A 17,413-nucleotide genomic window follows, 5' to 3' on the forward strand; every position below is an offset into this window, starting at 1 on the left:
GTCAATATCCTGCTGTTAGAAAGCTGCAGGCTTTTAAATGAATGTAAAAGACCTAAATTCCACAGAAATATATTCTAGAAAGCCTGTAGTCCCTGCCACCATATTGGCATCATTTATGTATTTTATTATTTTATGCCAAAGGTGTGAGGCCTGTTTACTTCATGAAGTTAGCCAGGTTGTTGCCACAGATCCATGGACCTCTGTATTTTATTAGGCAAATGGCTGCATCTTCCAATAATACTATAACACTGGAAGAACATTTGTCTCCCAGGAACTAAGATTCTTTTCTTGGAATGTGACAGGATGGAATTAAAAACTGTAGAGATGCTTATCTGATAATATTTCTTCTAGGTTATTACAGTATTAGAAAAAGTTATAAAGGTGGAATAGGGTTGTTGAGCTTTAGGTAGAGGAGAAAATGTATAAAACTTTGGTAAGTCTATTTAAAAACAAGACTTAGACGAGAGTTCAAGTTCATCTGAGTAAAATTAGTCTAACTGCTATATGTAATGTGTACATATGTGTATTAGAATGTATCTGTATTATATTAGGGTCTAAAAATTATGTTTGTGATAATATATCTCAAAAAATGTTTGAAATGATACCAGGTAATGGGTTACAAAGAAATTGCATATAAACTGTCTTTTTTTAATTTTATCCTGATCACTTAAATTTCTATGTGACTTACATGAAATAACTATTTGGATAATAATGTTTCATTCAAAATATTTATTTTATTTAAACTAAAACCATTTTTATCTCTTTATTAAGTATATATTTGTGTTTTCACTAATCTTTTCTAAAAAGAACCAGAAAAAAACATACTGTTCAGTGTCATTTGTAATTCTGAAGAAAAATGGCTCACCAGCGAGGTTTTGTGATTATCTATCTCCCTTTGTCTAATGATACAAGACACAGCTACAAAAGCAAGAATGGTTGGTAGTCAGAGTTTGACTAGATTTTTTTGTAAGAATCATAAAAATATTGCTAACAGATAAACTTTTTTTTAGAAATTTAAGAAGTTACTTCTCATAAGTTTATGTATTTTTATTAAAATATTTTTACTTACAAACTTCTTAGGAAAAATTTCAAAGTGTCAAATAAAACAGCATGTACATACACAACATGGACATATTTATTGAGTACTAACTATATAACAAACTATTCTAGAAGAAAGAACTAGACAGGTAAAAGCCTTGTCTTCTTGAAACCTTCATTTTAGAACAATAAACTGATGTCACTAATGATGACAATTCCTATTCAGTAAGCAAGGATTACAGAGAACAAAAGAAAAATCTCACCTTATAAAATATCTTCTTTTAAAGCTGGGATTAGAAAGAAGTTATTCCAAGAGCTTCATGTAAAATTCTATTTCTTTAATTTATACAAAATTGTTTAAGTTTATCTTCTAGAGGTTTTCACTGATTTCAATATCTAAAAAGTAAAAACAAATTCTTGTTCAATTCACATCTCGATTAATTTCTTAAACCTTTTAGGATAGAATGTCATGGTTACAGTTATATTTTCAAATAAATGTGTAACCAATTGAGCTTCACACCTTATGAGAGTACTCATATACCAACTCCCTCAAAGGTACCTTTAAAAAGTTTGTTTTCTGTTTTATAGGCAAAATGTGCTGCAGTCCATTGAGTAACAGTGAAGTTGAATGTTCATTTTCTTAAAAATATTTTTTTCTTAAATGTTTATTTATTCATTTTTGAGAGAGAGAGAGAGAGAAAGAGAAGGCAGAGAGAGAGGGAGAATCCCAAGCAGGCTCTGCGTTGTCAGTGCAGAACCAGACACGGCACTAGAATCCACGAAATGTGAGATCATGACCTGAGCAGAAACCAAGAGTTGGATGCTTAACCAACTGGGCCACCTAGGCACCCCATCATTTTTATTTTTTCTTTTGTGAAGTGCTATCTATATTCTTTAATCATTTTTCACATTTTTAACATGCATATTTTTTTGATTTATAAACAACAAAAAGTTCTCATCCAGTATCCCAGGTTTTTCTCTCTTAAAAGGTTTAAAATTGAGGTAAAAGGTAAACTGATATTCATTTTTAACTATTAAAACATGTACCAAATTCCCAAAATTTGGTTCATAAAAACAAAATGTTGGTTATTATTTGTTAAAGGAATATGTACATACATATATACACATGCATGTACATTATACGTATACACACGCGCACACACACACACACACACACACACACACATACAGAGCAAAGCTTTGGTTTGTGAGCATAATTCATTCCAGAAACATGCTTGTGATCCAAAGCACTTGTATATCAAAGAGAATTTCGAGAACCATTGGCTCAGTTGTGATCATGTGACATTCAGTGTTATGTACTACTTGTATTGCAAGACATCGCTCGTTTATCAAGTTAAAATTTATTAGAAATGTTTGCTCGTCTTGTGGAACACTCATAGAACAAGTTATTTGCAATCCAAGGTTTTACAATACATAGTTATATATATTTATTTGTACATACATATATATGTTTAAGGATAAAATGCAGTATTTCCTCTATCAGACTAAGTTGTACTAAAACAAGGAGATCTGTGTGATAATATAGTAGCAACAATAATCATGATATTAATAAACATTATTGAGCAACTATATATATATATATATATATAGTATTTTCCTATATATTTTATAAATAATTATTTTAATCCTTAAACAATCCTCTAAAGTAGCTATTGTTATTATTTTGGATTTGAAGGAATATAAGCTTTGGAAAGTTTCATTCAGTTCGCCAGAGTTTAGCATGTACAGACAGTAAGTAGCCTAGAATAGTTTAAAATCCAAATCTGTAGTAATCCTTTGTCTCTGATCTTTCCAGTGGGCACTACTGTATTGACATGCACCACACAAATGATCAGAAGGCAGAGTAAATGACATTCTAATTCCCGTCAACAAGGCCTTGCCTTATCACGAAACTCACTTTATATTCTTCCCTTTTTATCTTTTGTGTCTCATTTCCTTTTTTCTTTTAATTTTTTTTAATGTTTATTTATTTTTGAGAGAGAGAGACAGAGCACAAGCAGGGGAGGGGCAGAGAGAGAGGGAGACACAAAATCTGAAGCAGGCAGAGTCCAATGCAGGGCTCAAAGCCACCAACTGTGAGATCATGACCTGAGTGGGAAAAAGCAGTGTTTGTTTGGAGTATTTATTTGAATGGGAGAAAACTGGAATATAATCACAATTTTAAAAAATAGCAAGAAAAACTGTGGTACTCTAAATACTGTCTTCCTTCAAATTCTATGAATAGGATTTATTTCTTGCTCATGGAAAACATGGGACTATTTGTGGTTAATTACTGCCCTCTGTTGACAACATGTTAAATGTCTTAATATATTCTTAAGAGTATTTAAGGTTATAATTACAAGAAATTTCACCTATAAATCTCATCTATAAAGATGAATAAATCTAAAAGAATTGAAGTGCCTTTGCTTAACAGCCATAGCTAGTTAATGATTAAGGATGGAATGACACCTCAGGTACCATGACCTATGATCAGTCTTATGTTGACTAAATTTAAAACAATATATTTTTTTCCTGAGAATAGTTTCCATTTTCTAAGACTCAAAAACAAAATTTACAAGTCATAGAAATTTTAAAAATTATTAAAAATTAATTAAATTAAAAAAAAATGTCTGTTTAGTTTAAAAATAAATCATACAGTAAAGAAAAGAGTGGAAAGTAGAAGTAGAAAATAAACATCTTTCTCTCTCCACCTGATTCTACTTCCAGAGGTGGCCACTATTAACTGTTTCTTTGTCATTCTAGAAATTATTTATATATGTATCTTTTTTTCAAAATTGAGGTACAGTTCTCCAACTTTTAAAAAAAATTTAAAACATATATCTTAGAGTTAATTTCATATTAGCACATAAATCAAGATATAAGGCATTTTTTCATACCACAGCTTTTTATTGGCACTTTGAAATTTACAGGCAAGTTTAGAATGTCCTTAATTAGGTTTGCCTCGTATTTCCTCATAATTAATTTAGGTTATGCATTTCTTCTTGGACTATTACATAAGTGAGGCTGTTTTGTTCTCATTTCATTCCATCAGAGGGCACGTGATTTGGTTTGTCTCATTACTGATGATGGATGTTCATTTTGATCATTTAATCCAGGTGTTATGTGCAGACTTCTCCAATTGCAAGTGATCCCATTTTTCTGTTCCTGCGCACAGAGAGGATTTGAATGGCAGATGTGCTCAGCTAATTACAAAATCAAGAATAATTACTTTGTCAAATCCTTTGTCTCAGGTAGCAGGAATGGAATAGATCTCAGAATGTATCATTTTCACAGTAGTACTGGCTTCTCTGGCCTCTCATTTGATTCCAATGCCCATTTTTGGAGGAACACACAGATTCATGGAGTATTTGACCAGTTGTACATGGAGTGTGAGGAAGGGTCTGGTATATTAAATAATTCATATAAGTATGAAATTTGTTAATACGTAGGTCTGTATGTAATGTGAAGTATAATAATAATATTTTCATTGGCAACTAGATGAACTCCAAAAACCAGAACTGCTGAAAATTTACTTTTAAACACTTAGTAAGGTTGTCAAATTTTCAAAAAATCCTATTAAAATTTCAGTCATTCTTTTAAATTTTGATATTCATTAAAAATGTTCACTTTGCACATATATTTTAATAAATAACTTTCAATACTCTAAAAGAAAAAACTTTTTGAAAATATGAAATTTTTAAATGTTTAGATTTAATTTACATTTGACAAAATATTTGAAATTGCATATACTTAAAGTAGAACAAAATTGTCAATATGTTGATTATAATTATTAATTTTGCTAAAATGAAGTCAAGAAAGATCAATGCTATGAAATAAATACATAAATACTTATGAATTGTGCATGCATCTAGTTTGTTATTCATCCAAAGCATCACTGGACAATTTAAGCGATACCCAAATATGCACAATACAAATTCAATTGATATGTCCTTAGACATTGATATGCCTTGGTATTTTGCCAACTTTCAGCCCTATAAAAATTATAGCTTTATAACATATTTTACAACTTCATCTTTATGAAGTATATTGTCTAAGTAGGATAGAAAATATCTTATGCAATAATGTACTAACGTGATTAATAACTTTTAATATTTAATATATGGTCATCATTAATGCTTTGCTGCTTTCTACTTCACCATAATACAAACAGGTGTTTTCTGAATAATCCATTTATCAGCTATTTTTTGACCACCTATTACATGCCACTACTGGGACTATAGCAGTGAACAAACCAGATAAACATTGCTGTTTTCTTGGAACTTACATTTAAGTGCATTTTTCATCAAAGGGGTCAGGGGAAATATTCAGGCATATGACATAGCTTTTGGCCATGTAATGGCACAAACTATCTCAGTTTTCTTTGTGGACAAATTTTGTCTGAATAAACATGTGGTTTGGGTAGGACAAAGTCATAATTGCAGAGGGATTTATCAGAAGACTTGAAGAAAAGATCTGGCTTTGGGGAAAATGTTTAAGGGGCAAAAGGAAGCAGAAGAATAATAGGAAAATGTCAATGTAGGTAATAGCGTTCTCAGAGTATAATTAAAAGAAGAAACAAGGAGAATATAAATTTAAGTTGAGTGTTGTTTCAGGCTAGAAAGGTATTCTAGAAAGTAAACAGAATAAGGTTGAATAATTGTACCTTAACATGTAATGAGCAATCACAAAACCACAACCCTTATATTCCAATGGAAAGATAGTGATAAACAGGTGGTGTCCATTTTGCACACTCAGAAAAGCAAGGCTAATTAGAAGTACTGTACTTGCAAATTCAGCTCCATTAAAAGCAAAACCAATTCAGGAAATGGTATTTTCATGGCATGACTTTTTTTTCTGAGTTCTACTAGGATTGTGTCAAATCCATATATGAGTTATTCATTTGAGAGTTTAGAAAGTGAGGTGCCTGCCAAAAACCCATCTGGACGGAGAAGAGTATCTATTTCCACTTTTTTTGACAATAGTCATTTTTCTTTCTTTTGATGTTGAAGTCATTTAGAATCCAGGTGACATTCATTAAAGTAAGACTAAAGTAAGACTAAACCATGAAAGTATGACAAAACTTGGTTTTCATTCTCTCACAAAAATTGAAGTAATGAAATGCATAAGTGACAAGATCAATCTAGATTTTTCATGTTTATCTTATTTAGGGAGTGTATCCTTCCTTTTACAAAAATAGATGACAACTGATATGCATTTGCTTTAGTGTAGTATTTCAGGCTTCATTATCTACATGTCACTAAGCATGGAAATAATCTTTGGTGAGTATTAACATTCTTTTATGGCACATGGGTTAGGGGGCTGTTTTCCATCTTGAAACATTTCTCCTGATACTTGTTCTATTCATTCTTTGTGGATAGCATGTACCACTCATAATCAATAAGGACCCAGATTTATTTACTGTCTTAAATAACCTTAACTCCAGTCCACTCCACAGTCTCTCTTCCTCTTTAGTAGTCAGTATCATGAAGTTGGGGTGAATATTTTTCATTTACGATGTTGTACATTGCTATATATGATTTTTTACACAAATAATTCATCCAATTGTTTTTTATTTTACTTAAGATTTTATTTTTAAGTAACCTCCCCACCCAACACGGGACTTAAACTCACAACCCCAAGACCAAGAGTCTCTTGCTTTTCTGACTGGGCCAGTCAGATGCCGCAACCCCCCCCCCCCCCCGCCGCCAATTGTTTTTTAAAAAACACATAAATAGTATATTACTCTATTTCGTTTGCAACTACATTTTTTCACACATGATTACATTTCTGAAATGTATATGTATTTACATTTGTGGGTCTCCTTTCACTTTTGCTTTGGTATAGTATTCCATTTATTTAAAAAAGGCAATTAATTTTTTTCATCTCTATGCTTAGGAGAAGTTAGTTTGATTAGCTTGCTTTCACTTGTTTTTGCTTCAGTGAACATTCTTACACGACACCCTGTACAAATCTAAGCATATGTTCTAGATAGATATGTGAGATTGGAATTGCTGCATTGTAGAATAAGAGGTTTTTTAGTTATGCAAGGTATTCTATATTGATCATCACAGAACTATATAAGACTACTTATTTCTCCACATGCTTGCCAAAAAGTGTTGTCAGAATTTTAAATTTCTGATATACTGATATTAAGAAATGCCATCTTATTGTTGATTTTGTTTTTATTTCTTAGATTTCTTGTAAGGAAATATTCATATTTATTGATTTACTGATCTGAGAAATGCCTGTTCATATCCTTTGACTCTTTAAAATACTAGGTTTGCTGTTCTGTCTTGTTTTTATTTAAAAAAAATTTTTAAACGTTTATTCATTATTGAGAGAGACAGAGCATGAGCAGGGAAGGGGCAGAGAGAGGGGGACACACACAGAATCCAAAGCAGACTCCAGGCTCTGAGCTGTCAGCACAGAGCCCGTCACGGGGCTCGAACTCACAAACCATGAGATCATGACCTGAGCCGAAGTCGGACACCCAACCGACTGAGCCACCTGAGCTCAGTCTTGTTTTTATTTAAATAATAAATGTTTCTTATATATTTTGGGAAATATTTTCTATTGGTTATATGAATTAGAAATGCCTTCTCCAAATATGTATGTTGTCTTTCTGGTTTGCTTAGAGTGAGTGGTTTTTGTTTTTGTTTTTTTGTCAAATAAGGATTAATACTGAGGCAGGTAAATATATCAGTCTTTACCTTAATGGTTTGTGCTTTAAAAATCTTATATAAAAAATTCTACCTATAATAACATGGATGAATATATTATTCTACATTTTCTTCTAAAATTTTACTTTAAAATTTTTAGCTTTGAAATCTTCATTTTCATCTTTTTCAAACATTTCAAAGTTCTTTCGGCTATTTTTTTTCACTCTTTACATCTTCCATATAAAGTTTAATATTGGTGTGCCAGTTTCTTCAAAACCAGTTACTGTTGACTGGTAATGCATTGAATTAATAAATTAACTTGGGAAGAGTGAGCTTGAATAACTAAGAAGAGCTGGGATTTAGTGACTTGGAAGATGTACTGAGCTTCACTCAGAGACAAGCAGCTCATTAATAAAAACAGAAGTAAAGGTTGAGTTAAAGGCTGGGTTCATGCCAGTGAGACTGATGCAATCATGCAGGGCACTGCACTAAGAAGGGTTCTATGCCTAGTTTAATACTCTGCTATCACCATCTTAACTTCTGATCAACTGATCCACAGTTTCCTTTTGCTACTAGGCCCCCCAAATTATGTAGCTGGTGTTAGAGAGTACATGGGTAGAGTGGCATAACATGGGCAGATAGGGTGGTGGGTGTATTTGGAAGTTCTATTCCATTGGCTTTTATTTTCTCAATGAAATAGGAAGAAAAGGTTATTTTTCTCCCTGTGCTGCATTCTGGGTTATATCTCAAGGTCTCATATTCAGTTCATTAATTCTTTCTGTGTCTAATCTACTGTTTGATTGATTCAATACATATTTTTTTAATTTATTTATTTTTTAATGTTTATTTAGTTTTGAGATAGAGAGAGAGACAGAGCATGAGAGGAGGAGGGGCAGAGAGAGAGGGAGACACAGAATCTGAAGCGGGCTCCAGGCTCTGAGCTGTCAGCACAGAGCCCGACGCGGGGCTCGAACTCACTGATCGTTGGATCATGACCTGAGGTGAAGTCTGACACTTAACTGACTGAGCCACTCAGCTGCCCCAATTCAATAAATTTTTAATTTTTGTGCTTGTATTTTAATTTTAATTCTATTTGATTTTCTTTGAACTCTGCCTTTTTTCATAATTTGGTGTTTTTTGTTTTATGCTTTTCGTTTCTTGTTTTTTATTTAATGATTTTATATGTACTTTCTGGCCTTTTTTTTTCTTTAGTATTTTTTTTTTGAAGTTTTGGGGACTCTAATCATCCTGTTGACTATGTGGTTGCTAGTGGTTATTTATGATACAAATAACTTTCAAAATGTTTTCAGCTTCACAGTGAGATTATTTGTGATAATCCTGTCTTGGGTTATATATCTTTTCAGAGAGTTTGTACATTTGCATTTGCTAGGTATTCCAGATGACAGCTATTATCCCATTTGGAAACTTTTTTTCACCCTTTATACAGGCATTTTATTTCATAAAATTGTCATAATGCATTGACTTTATTAGAACAACATAATTTACTGCTGTTTTTGGAAAACAAACATGTGTGAGTGAATGGGGGAGGGGTAGAGAAAGAGGGAGAGGAACCAAACAGAGCCCAGTGCAGGGCTCCAACCCACAAAATCGTGAGATCATGACCTAACCCCCAGTCAGACACTTAACGGACTGAGCCACCCAGGTGTCCCCAATAAGTGAGTTTTAATACAACTGGAAGGTCTGCAAAACAATTTGAGTAACAACTACACTTTAATTATGATGTACTGTTTTATTTTCTTTATTTGTTCTTTAGTTTCCCAATAATCAATTAAAAGTCAAAAAGAGGAATACAGTTTAAAGACATTATTTAAATTCAGTAAAAACTTGCATGTATGGGATAAAATTTTTGCCAACTAACACATATTATTCTTCCCAGTTCATACTCTATTTCAGTGTTTTAAATTTTAATCACACAGAGCTCTTATTATTTAATAACAGCTCTATATAAACATAAATTTTTATGAAAAAACATTAAAGCTTTATGTAACATGAAATATTCTAGATCATAGAAAAATGGAATGTTTCTTATATCATTTTACATATTTATCATAACCTTATATCATAACACATTAGGAAACTCTAGAATAATTCACTTAGCACTATTAATTTTCTAAATACATTGATTAGAAATATAATTTCCCATAGCATGAAAATAATAACACCAGAAGCAGAAAGGAGTTAGAAATATAAGTTTTGTTCAGAATTAGGGCACCAAATAAGCAATTACACATACACATTAAAAAGAAACCCCAGGGGTGCCTGGATGGCTCAGTTGGTTCAGTGTCCACTTTGGCTCAGGTCATGATCTCACGGTTCATGGGTTCAAGCCTCACATCGGGCTCTCTGTTGTCAGCACAGAGCCCGCCTCAGATCCTCTGTCCTCCTCTTTCTTTGTTCCTCCCCCACTCACATGGTGCTCTCAAAAATAAATAAACAACAACAAAAAAAGGAAAAAATACAAATATTTAAAAAAAGAAAAAACATGTCAAGAAATATTTGTTAAAATTCTATATGCAATCAGAATTACATATCTAAACATTATTAAGGAAAGAGGAATCGACAGAAATTGCTTAAAAACAATGAAGAATATTCATACACACACACATACACAGATAAACCAGCAAACAATACATAAGACAGTGCAACACTGAGATAATTAAAAGTAACAAAAAGACAGGAATGCCCATTATCATGAAATTTTTCAATATTATTTTTGGCACTTTACATCTGTACTGCCCAATACATTAGCTATTGTTCACATGTGAATGTTTAACTGATTTACAATTAAATCAAACTTAAAAGTCAATCACACAGTTATACTAGCCATGTGCACCTAGTAACTCCCCTGTTGGTAGTGAAGATTTAAAGCATTTCCATCATCACAGAAAATTCTGTTGGGTAGTGCTGTTCTTCTAGATAATGCAACAAGACAATAAAAAAAATTGTATACACATTAAAATAGGGAGAGAAACTTACTCTTAGATGTAGGCAACCAGATTGTATACCTAGAAAACTGAAGAAACTACAAGTACATCAGTAAGGAAATTTGTTGACTGTTTAGGTTAATACACACAAAAAAATCAATGTAGCCTTTTTTCTCTATTAGCAATTACCATTGCAAAATGGAAATAAAAAATACTCTGTTATTATAGCAAATAATGAACACATAAATAGTAAACAGTAAATGACAGAGTACCCATATATAAATTTAATGGCAAAAATGAAAAATCTGTATAATTTGTTTTTGGTGTATTTTTGATGGGCATTAAAGAGGACCTGTGCAAAATGGAGAAACTATGTACCTAAATAGAAATGATTGCAAAATTAATGAATAATTTCAAGCAATTCCATAATAATTTGATTTTTACTTTAGATTTTAAATAAGATTTTATATTTCAGAAGAATTATACCTAGTAAAATTACAAAGACAAACTGGAAGAAGAGGTTCTATTCTTGCTTTACTAGATATTAAAATTGAATATGAAAACATCATATGCAAAAGAAAGTATATTATCTCATTAAGGTGCATAGAAACTCGTGGAATATATAAAAAGCCTAAAAGAGTCTAACATGGTGTTATATAGGAAATAATTCAGTGGGAAATTGTTTAATAAATGTTGCTGTGGGTTGATTAATCATCTGACAAAAGAAAAGCCAGATTCTTATTTCATTATTTAAAAACCACTGTCAATGAAGTAAATGCTTAAATGTAAAGAAAATGAACAAATACTTTACAAAAATAGTAGAAAAATGAAGTGCTATAGGTGTTACTAAATGTAGAACATATTCAGAAAATAGAAAAGGGATAAAAGTATAAAAGGGATATATTTAACTACACATTTTTATTGTGTGGCAAAAGATACCACAAAGTAGCTAATGACAAATGATAGTGGTAAAGGCTAAACAAATGTATCTTAATATAAAAAATTAATATATCCTACAAATATTTCTGATAAGTTGATTTAAGAAAAGACAAATACCAAGCTAGAAAAATGGCAGTTGTGGCAGACATCGTTAATAGCGATCAAATATTCCCCAAATATACCTCATTTGTCTTTCCCAGACTTACTAACAGTCTGATACCATAAGACTAGGTAGCGTGAGGAGTCACAGATAGTATCTGAAAGCTAAGGCTGCAAAGAGCTTTTATGTCTCCTCTGCAATTCTTTGAGTTTTTGGAAGCTCTCTTGGAACAAATATTATAGGTAGTTCAGATATAACACTGAAGGGTCTTTTCCAGTCTAAGTCCCTGAGTGACTGTGGATCTGAGTTTGCTGCTAATTCATTCTGGGCATGTAACATGATTGAGAAATAAAATTCTCCTGTGTTAAGCCATCAAAGTTTCTGGGTTAGTATATTATCGGAGCATATCCTAGATTATCCTAATACAGCAGGCAAGTTATAGAAGAAGAAAGAAAACAGTAACATGATCATTAGGAATATTTCAGCCTCACAGGAATGCAAGTTAAAGCAATAATTAGATAATATTTTTGTCTTCAGATTTACCAAACTTTCAAAATTTGGTAATATCCAGTGCTATGACACAATAGGAGAAAATGAAACTCTTTTTCACTTTTTTCGTGATTTGTTACAAGTTTTGGAAAACCAATTTGTAATATATATTAAACAAACAAGAAAATACATAGTCTTTAACCCAGCATTTCCACTTTAAAAGATGTGTCCAGGGAATATCATGTAAAAATAAAAGCAATAGTAGTTACATGCATACACATACAAAGATGTTTGTTGCAGGCAGCATGATTTCAATATAAAACTAAATAGCTGGAATACTGAACATCTAGCAATAGAAAAAAGGTTGAACAGGCTTTTGACCTAAGGAATGGTCAATATGTTTGTCAAGAGAATTTTTTCAAAGTTCAAGTGTACTATTTGTGACCCATATTTTTGTAAAAGAAACGAATAATCTCTACATGTACATGTATCTAAGATATTCATATGAATATAGGGAAAGTATGAAAGAATATACTAACGACTGTTGAAATTAAGTCAATATTGTGGGAAAAGAAATACAAGAGTGGAGATGATTAAAGCTTTCTTTATACATTTTTGTATCGTCTTTACTTGAGACAATATGTACATACTAACTTAGGGATGAAAGAAGAAAGAAGTCATTTCTAAATATTACAAGAGAATTTTTTTTTTCAACGTTTATTTATTTTTGGGACAGAGAGAGATAGAGCATGAACGGGGGAGGGGCAGAGAGAGAGGGAGACACAGAATCGGAAACAGGCTCCAGGCTCCGAGCCATCAGCCCAGAGCCCGACGCGGGGCTCGAACTCACGGACCGCGAGATCGTGACCTGGCTGAAGTCGGACGCTTAACCGACTGCGCCACCCAGGCGCCCCTACAAGAGAATTTTATATGCTTCTGAGCCTTTCATGTGGAGAGATATTAACATTATTTGTTAACAATTTCATAATGGGTAATTAGCAAAAACTATGTTTTTCTCTCAAGATTTCTATTGTTCCACTTTACTTATGTTGCATAAAAATAGAAACGGGCTCTAATTATGTTGAAAGGATATATCAATAAGTGTCTTAATGTTATGTTAATATAGTCAATTCTGTGTGAACAAGTTATGTTAGCTTAAGTGAAAATCATTGAAATAAAATGTGTTTCCCTGTAAGTTTCACCTATTGCTAATAATTTTCCTGTAAGCCTAAAAAATGTTATCTCCACAGAGAGACTTCAAGTATTTAAAGGCAACTATTACTGATTATTTATGCTTTTCTTTCTTGGCTTAAACATTTTCAAGTTTCTTCAGCTCTCATATTACAAATTTCAACACCTAAACTCTTCTTAAGATGCTTTAACTTGTCAATGACTCTCTTAAAATAGGCAATAAGAACTGAACATAGTATTCCAGATGCAGTCTAGCCACCTGGAGTTCACCATTGACTTATTTCTCCCTTTGTTTTTGAAAAAAAATTAAAATAAAAAAATGAAACCAGAATAAAAATAGAAATTAAAAAAATTAAGGCAATTTAAATAAAAATCTTTATTGTGAATAGGCTATATCAAACCTGTGGTCAGCTAAGATCTCTTAACATTTACATTTTAGTGTGAACTATTATCACATTGTATCTCTCTTATAATATATTTTTGTAACTCATGTGACATTTTGTATGTACCTCTGTTAATTTCATAGTGGGGGCATTCCATTTTTTTCATCCTATCATGATTGCATTAAATTGTGATTTTTAAAAAAAAAATCCATGTATTAACTTTTACCACTATGGTTTTAGAAATGGTAAATTAGGGGCACCTGGGTTGCTCAGTTGGTTAAGCGTCTGACTTTGGCTTAGGTCATGATCTTGTGGCTGGTGAGTTTCAGCCTCACGTCAGGCTCTGTGCTGACAGCTGGGAGCCTGGAGTCTGCTTCAGATTCTGTGTCTCCCTCTCTCTCTGCCCCTCCCTCCCCTCAAAAAATAAACATTAAAAAATAATAAAATAAAGGTAGAAATGATAAACACAATGAAAATATTGAATTACTCAATGCCACAGAGTAGCATGACTGTGAAGTCCTCCACATCCCAAACACACACAACACCCAATTTAATTTATGCAAGTTTGTAATATACCTACACATTCACCATTTCACTCAATATTCACTTTCCAAATATTCAATAAGAATGATGAATAATCCCATGAAACATCTTGGTAATGATCTACCATTCAGGGGAAGACATGCATTCAGTGCAAGAGATTAATATTGTAAATGATTGTTGTTTGACTCTTTTTTAATTAACAGACTCTGCTTTTGAGGACAGTTTAGATTTACATTAAAAATGAGAAGATAGTACAGAGTTCCATATTATTCCATACAAGCAGTTTCATATTACCCCATTATTATTAACTTACTGCATTATGTAGCACATTTGTTACAATTGATGAATTAACATTGATATATTATTATTAACTAAAGTCTGTAGTTAATATTGAGGCTCACAATTGTACAGTTCTGTGGGTTTTAATAAATGCATAGTGTCATGTATTCACCTTTATAGCATCATATGGAATCTTTAGAATAGTTTCACTGCCCTAAAAATCCTCTGTGCTTCATCTATTCATCCCTCTCTTCTGGTAACCACTAAACATTTTAATTTCTCTATAGCTTTGTCTTTTCCAGAATGTCATATAATTAGAATTATACACTACATAGTCTTTTTAGACTAGCTTTGCTTTCTTGAAAATATGCATTTAGCTTTGCTCCATGCCTTTTTGTGGCTTGATAGCTCATTTCTTTTTATGGCTAAATACTCCTCTGTTGTGTGGGTGTATCGCAATTGTTTTTTCACTCACCTACTGAATGATATTTTGGTTGCTTCCAGTTTGGGGTGATTATGATCAGAGCTGCTATAAATATTTTTGTGTAGGTTTTTGTATGGACATAAGGTTTTAGTTTATATCAGTAAATGCTAAAGAGCACAATTGCTGGACCAGATGATAAGACCATTTTTAGCTTTTTAAGAAACTGCAGACTTCCCCAGCAGGTGGCCATAACGTTTTGTATTCCCACCAGCAATGAATGAGAATTCCTGTTGCTCTACATACTTACCAGCATTTGTTATAATCAGTATATTTTTATTTTAGCCATCTATTAAGTGTGTAGTGATATATTGTTGTTTTAACTTGCAATTCCCTTGTGACATAGGACACTGCATTTGAAGAGTTCTTCGTATATTTTGGGTATAATCCTTTATCAGCCATGCTTTGCAAATATTTTCTCCCAATCCATGGCTTATTTTTTCATTCTCTAAGTGATAGACTGGTTTATATTTTACCCAATGATTTGTTATATGGATACATTCTTAGAACATTTAAAACAAACAAATAGAAAAAATGTGTGTAGTTTAATACTTAATAACACTTTTTCTTTTCCTTCTATAGCAAATCTAAAACATATTCTTTGATTAAATCTCAGTTGTCACTGGATGTCACTGTTGCTTTACAAAATATGACTGTTTTGTTCATAAAGACTGTTTAGAACATTTCCTAAATAAGCACTTCATTAAAAGAAGAAAATCCACGTTGTTAAGTACCTGTCAATTAGGTTTAGGTACAAGCTACATAGGATATCAATAATTAGGTAAACATTTATTTTTAATTTACAAAATATTAGTTTCTTGCTAAACTTACAGACATGTTTCACATAGCACAAAGAATTCACTACGAAGACTATACAGAACTAAGATAGTTTTTTGAACAATAATTTTTTTCAAGGTAGAGGATTAAGATTTAGTCCACATATGGTACATGGCTAATACGTAGCACATTAAGAAATTTCAAAGTATTTTATTACTTACAAAACATTTTAAATCAATATATGTAATATATATAACATATATATTTAAATATGTTTATGTAAACATATTTACATACATATATGCTCAAGCACTAAAAACCTAAATGCTTAATATGGAATAAATTCATCCTATAGACACTTTTTATCATAACCTCCGTATAACCCCTAGATATCATAACCATCAGCTAAACCTGCCTCTACAGATCAGTTTCTCTTGCAAAATGCCTTATACTGAAACAGTTTTTGCACATGTCCTTCCATGCCTTGACTTTGTCCCACCCCATTGGCAGGCTAAACTATTCCACTGTAAGCATCCTTTCCTCAAAGACTCCTATATTGGGTTAGTATCTCTTATTTTACATTATCTTAGATCTGCCCTATGGGGCTATAAACTTTCTGAAGGTGGTAGAGTATCTGCTTTATTGATTCCTAATGTCCAGTAGCACATATAACATCATTCATAAAAATGTGTTTAATTGTGAGACTTTGGTTAGCAATGACTACTTTAACAGTGTAAAATATTTAATACTAAAAGTCACTTACGATCATAAGAAATATTACTAAAAACTCATTTGGAGAGATATGGATAAAGTTCTAAATCTAAAATAAATATAATTGATAAATAACTTACTTAATTATTCCTTAGACCAAAGGATATAACTAATTACTCTGTTACATATCTATACCTAAGTCTGAAACGGATGGCACTTCCAGTGTGTTATATTAGTCACAGAACATAATATTTCTAGTCTTGTTAATTGTTTATGCAGGTTATATTCCTAGGCATCTAATTGGATTTATGTAACAATGAATCCCCCATTTGCTCTATGCAAGTTTTTCTCAGCTTCATATATTTTGTAGGAACAGAAGCGGAAACAGTTTGCAGTGGAGACTACATGGCTCTCAGAACACATTGCTGAGGTTGCACAGAACTTTGCAAGGGATACAAAAAATTGTTTTAGGTATTTGCATTTCATATCAGAATTGGAACACAACTTTAGATCTCTATATTGAATGGGAATGTAACAAGACAAAAATCCTCTGGGATTTACAGCACAGAATTAGGGCATAGGGTTTCTGAACACCTAAACTTGACATAATGAAAAGAACACCTAACCTTGACATAATGAAAAGAACACCTAACCTTGACATAATGAAAATAAAGGAAACAGACAAACTCACTCTCCAAAATAAAACAATGAAGATTCAATACATTCTCTTAATATACCAATGCTATGTGTAATCTTTCCTACGTATGATCACGTTTTCCTATGTATTATCCTTTCTAATTTAAAAAATACTTTATACAACAAGCAATTATGTCACTATGAACCTGATTTGTTGAGTGCATTAGAGAGGGTATATAGAT

At 32.1% G+C, this 17,413-nt stretch overlaps 1 protein-coding gene across 1 annotated transcript in view; it reads right to left on the reverse strand.

The window, feature by feature from the left end:
• TFPI (tissue factor pathway inhibitor) overlaps positions 1–17,413 on the reverse strand; it is a 105,718-nt gene that overhangs the window by 82,194 nt on the left and 6,111 nt on the right. Inside the window, exon 2 of the mRNA XM_045480456.1 lies at positions 1,302–1,434. The gene's annotated coding sequence lies outside the window, so the exon portion shown is untranslated. The remainder of the gene's footprint in view (positions 1–1,301; positions 1,435–17,413) is intronic.

Source organism: Leopardus geoffroyi, chromosome C1, assembly GCF_018350155.1.
Source record: "Leopardus geoffroyi isolate Oge1 chromosome C1, O.geoffroyi_Oge1_pat1.0, whole genome shotgun sequence".
NCBI lineage: Eukaryota > Metazoa > Chordata > Mammalia > Carnivora > Felidae > Leopardus > Leopardus geoffroyi.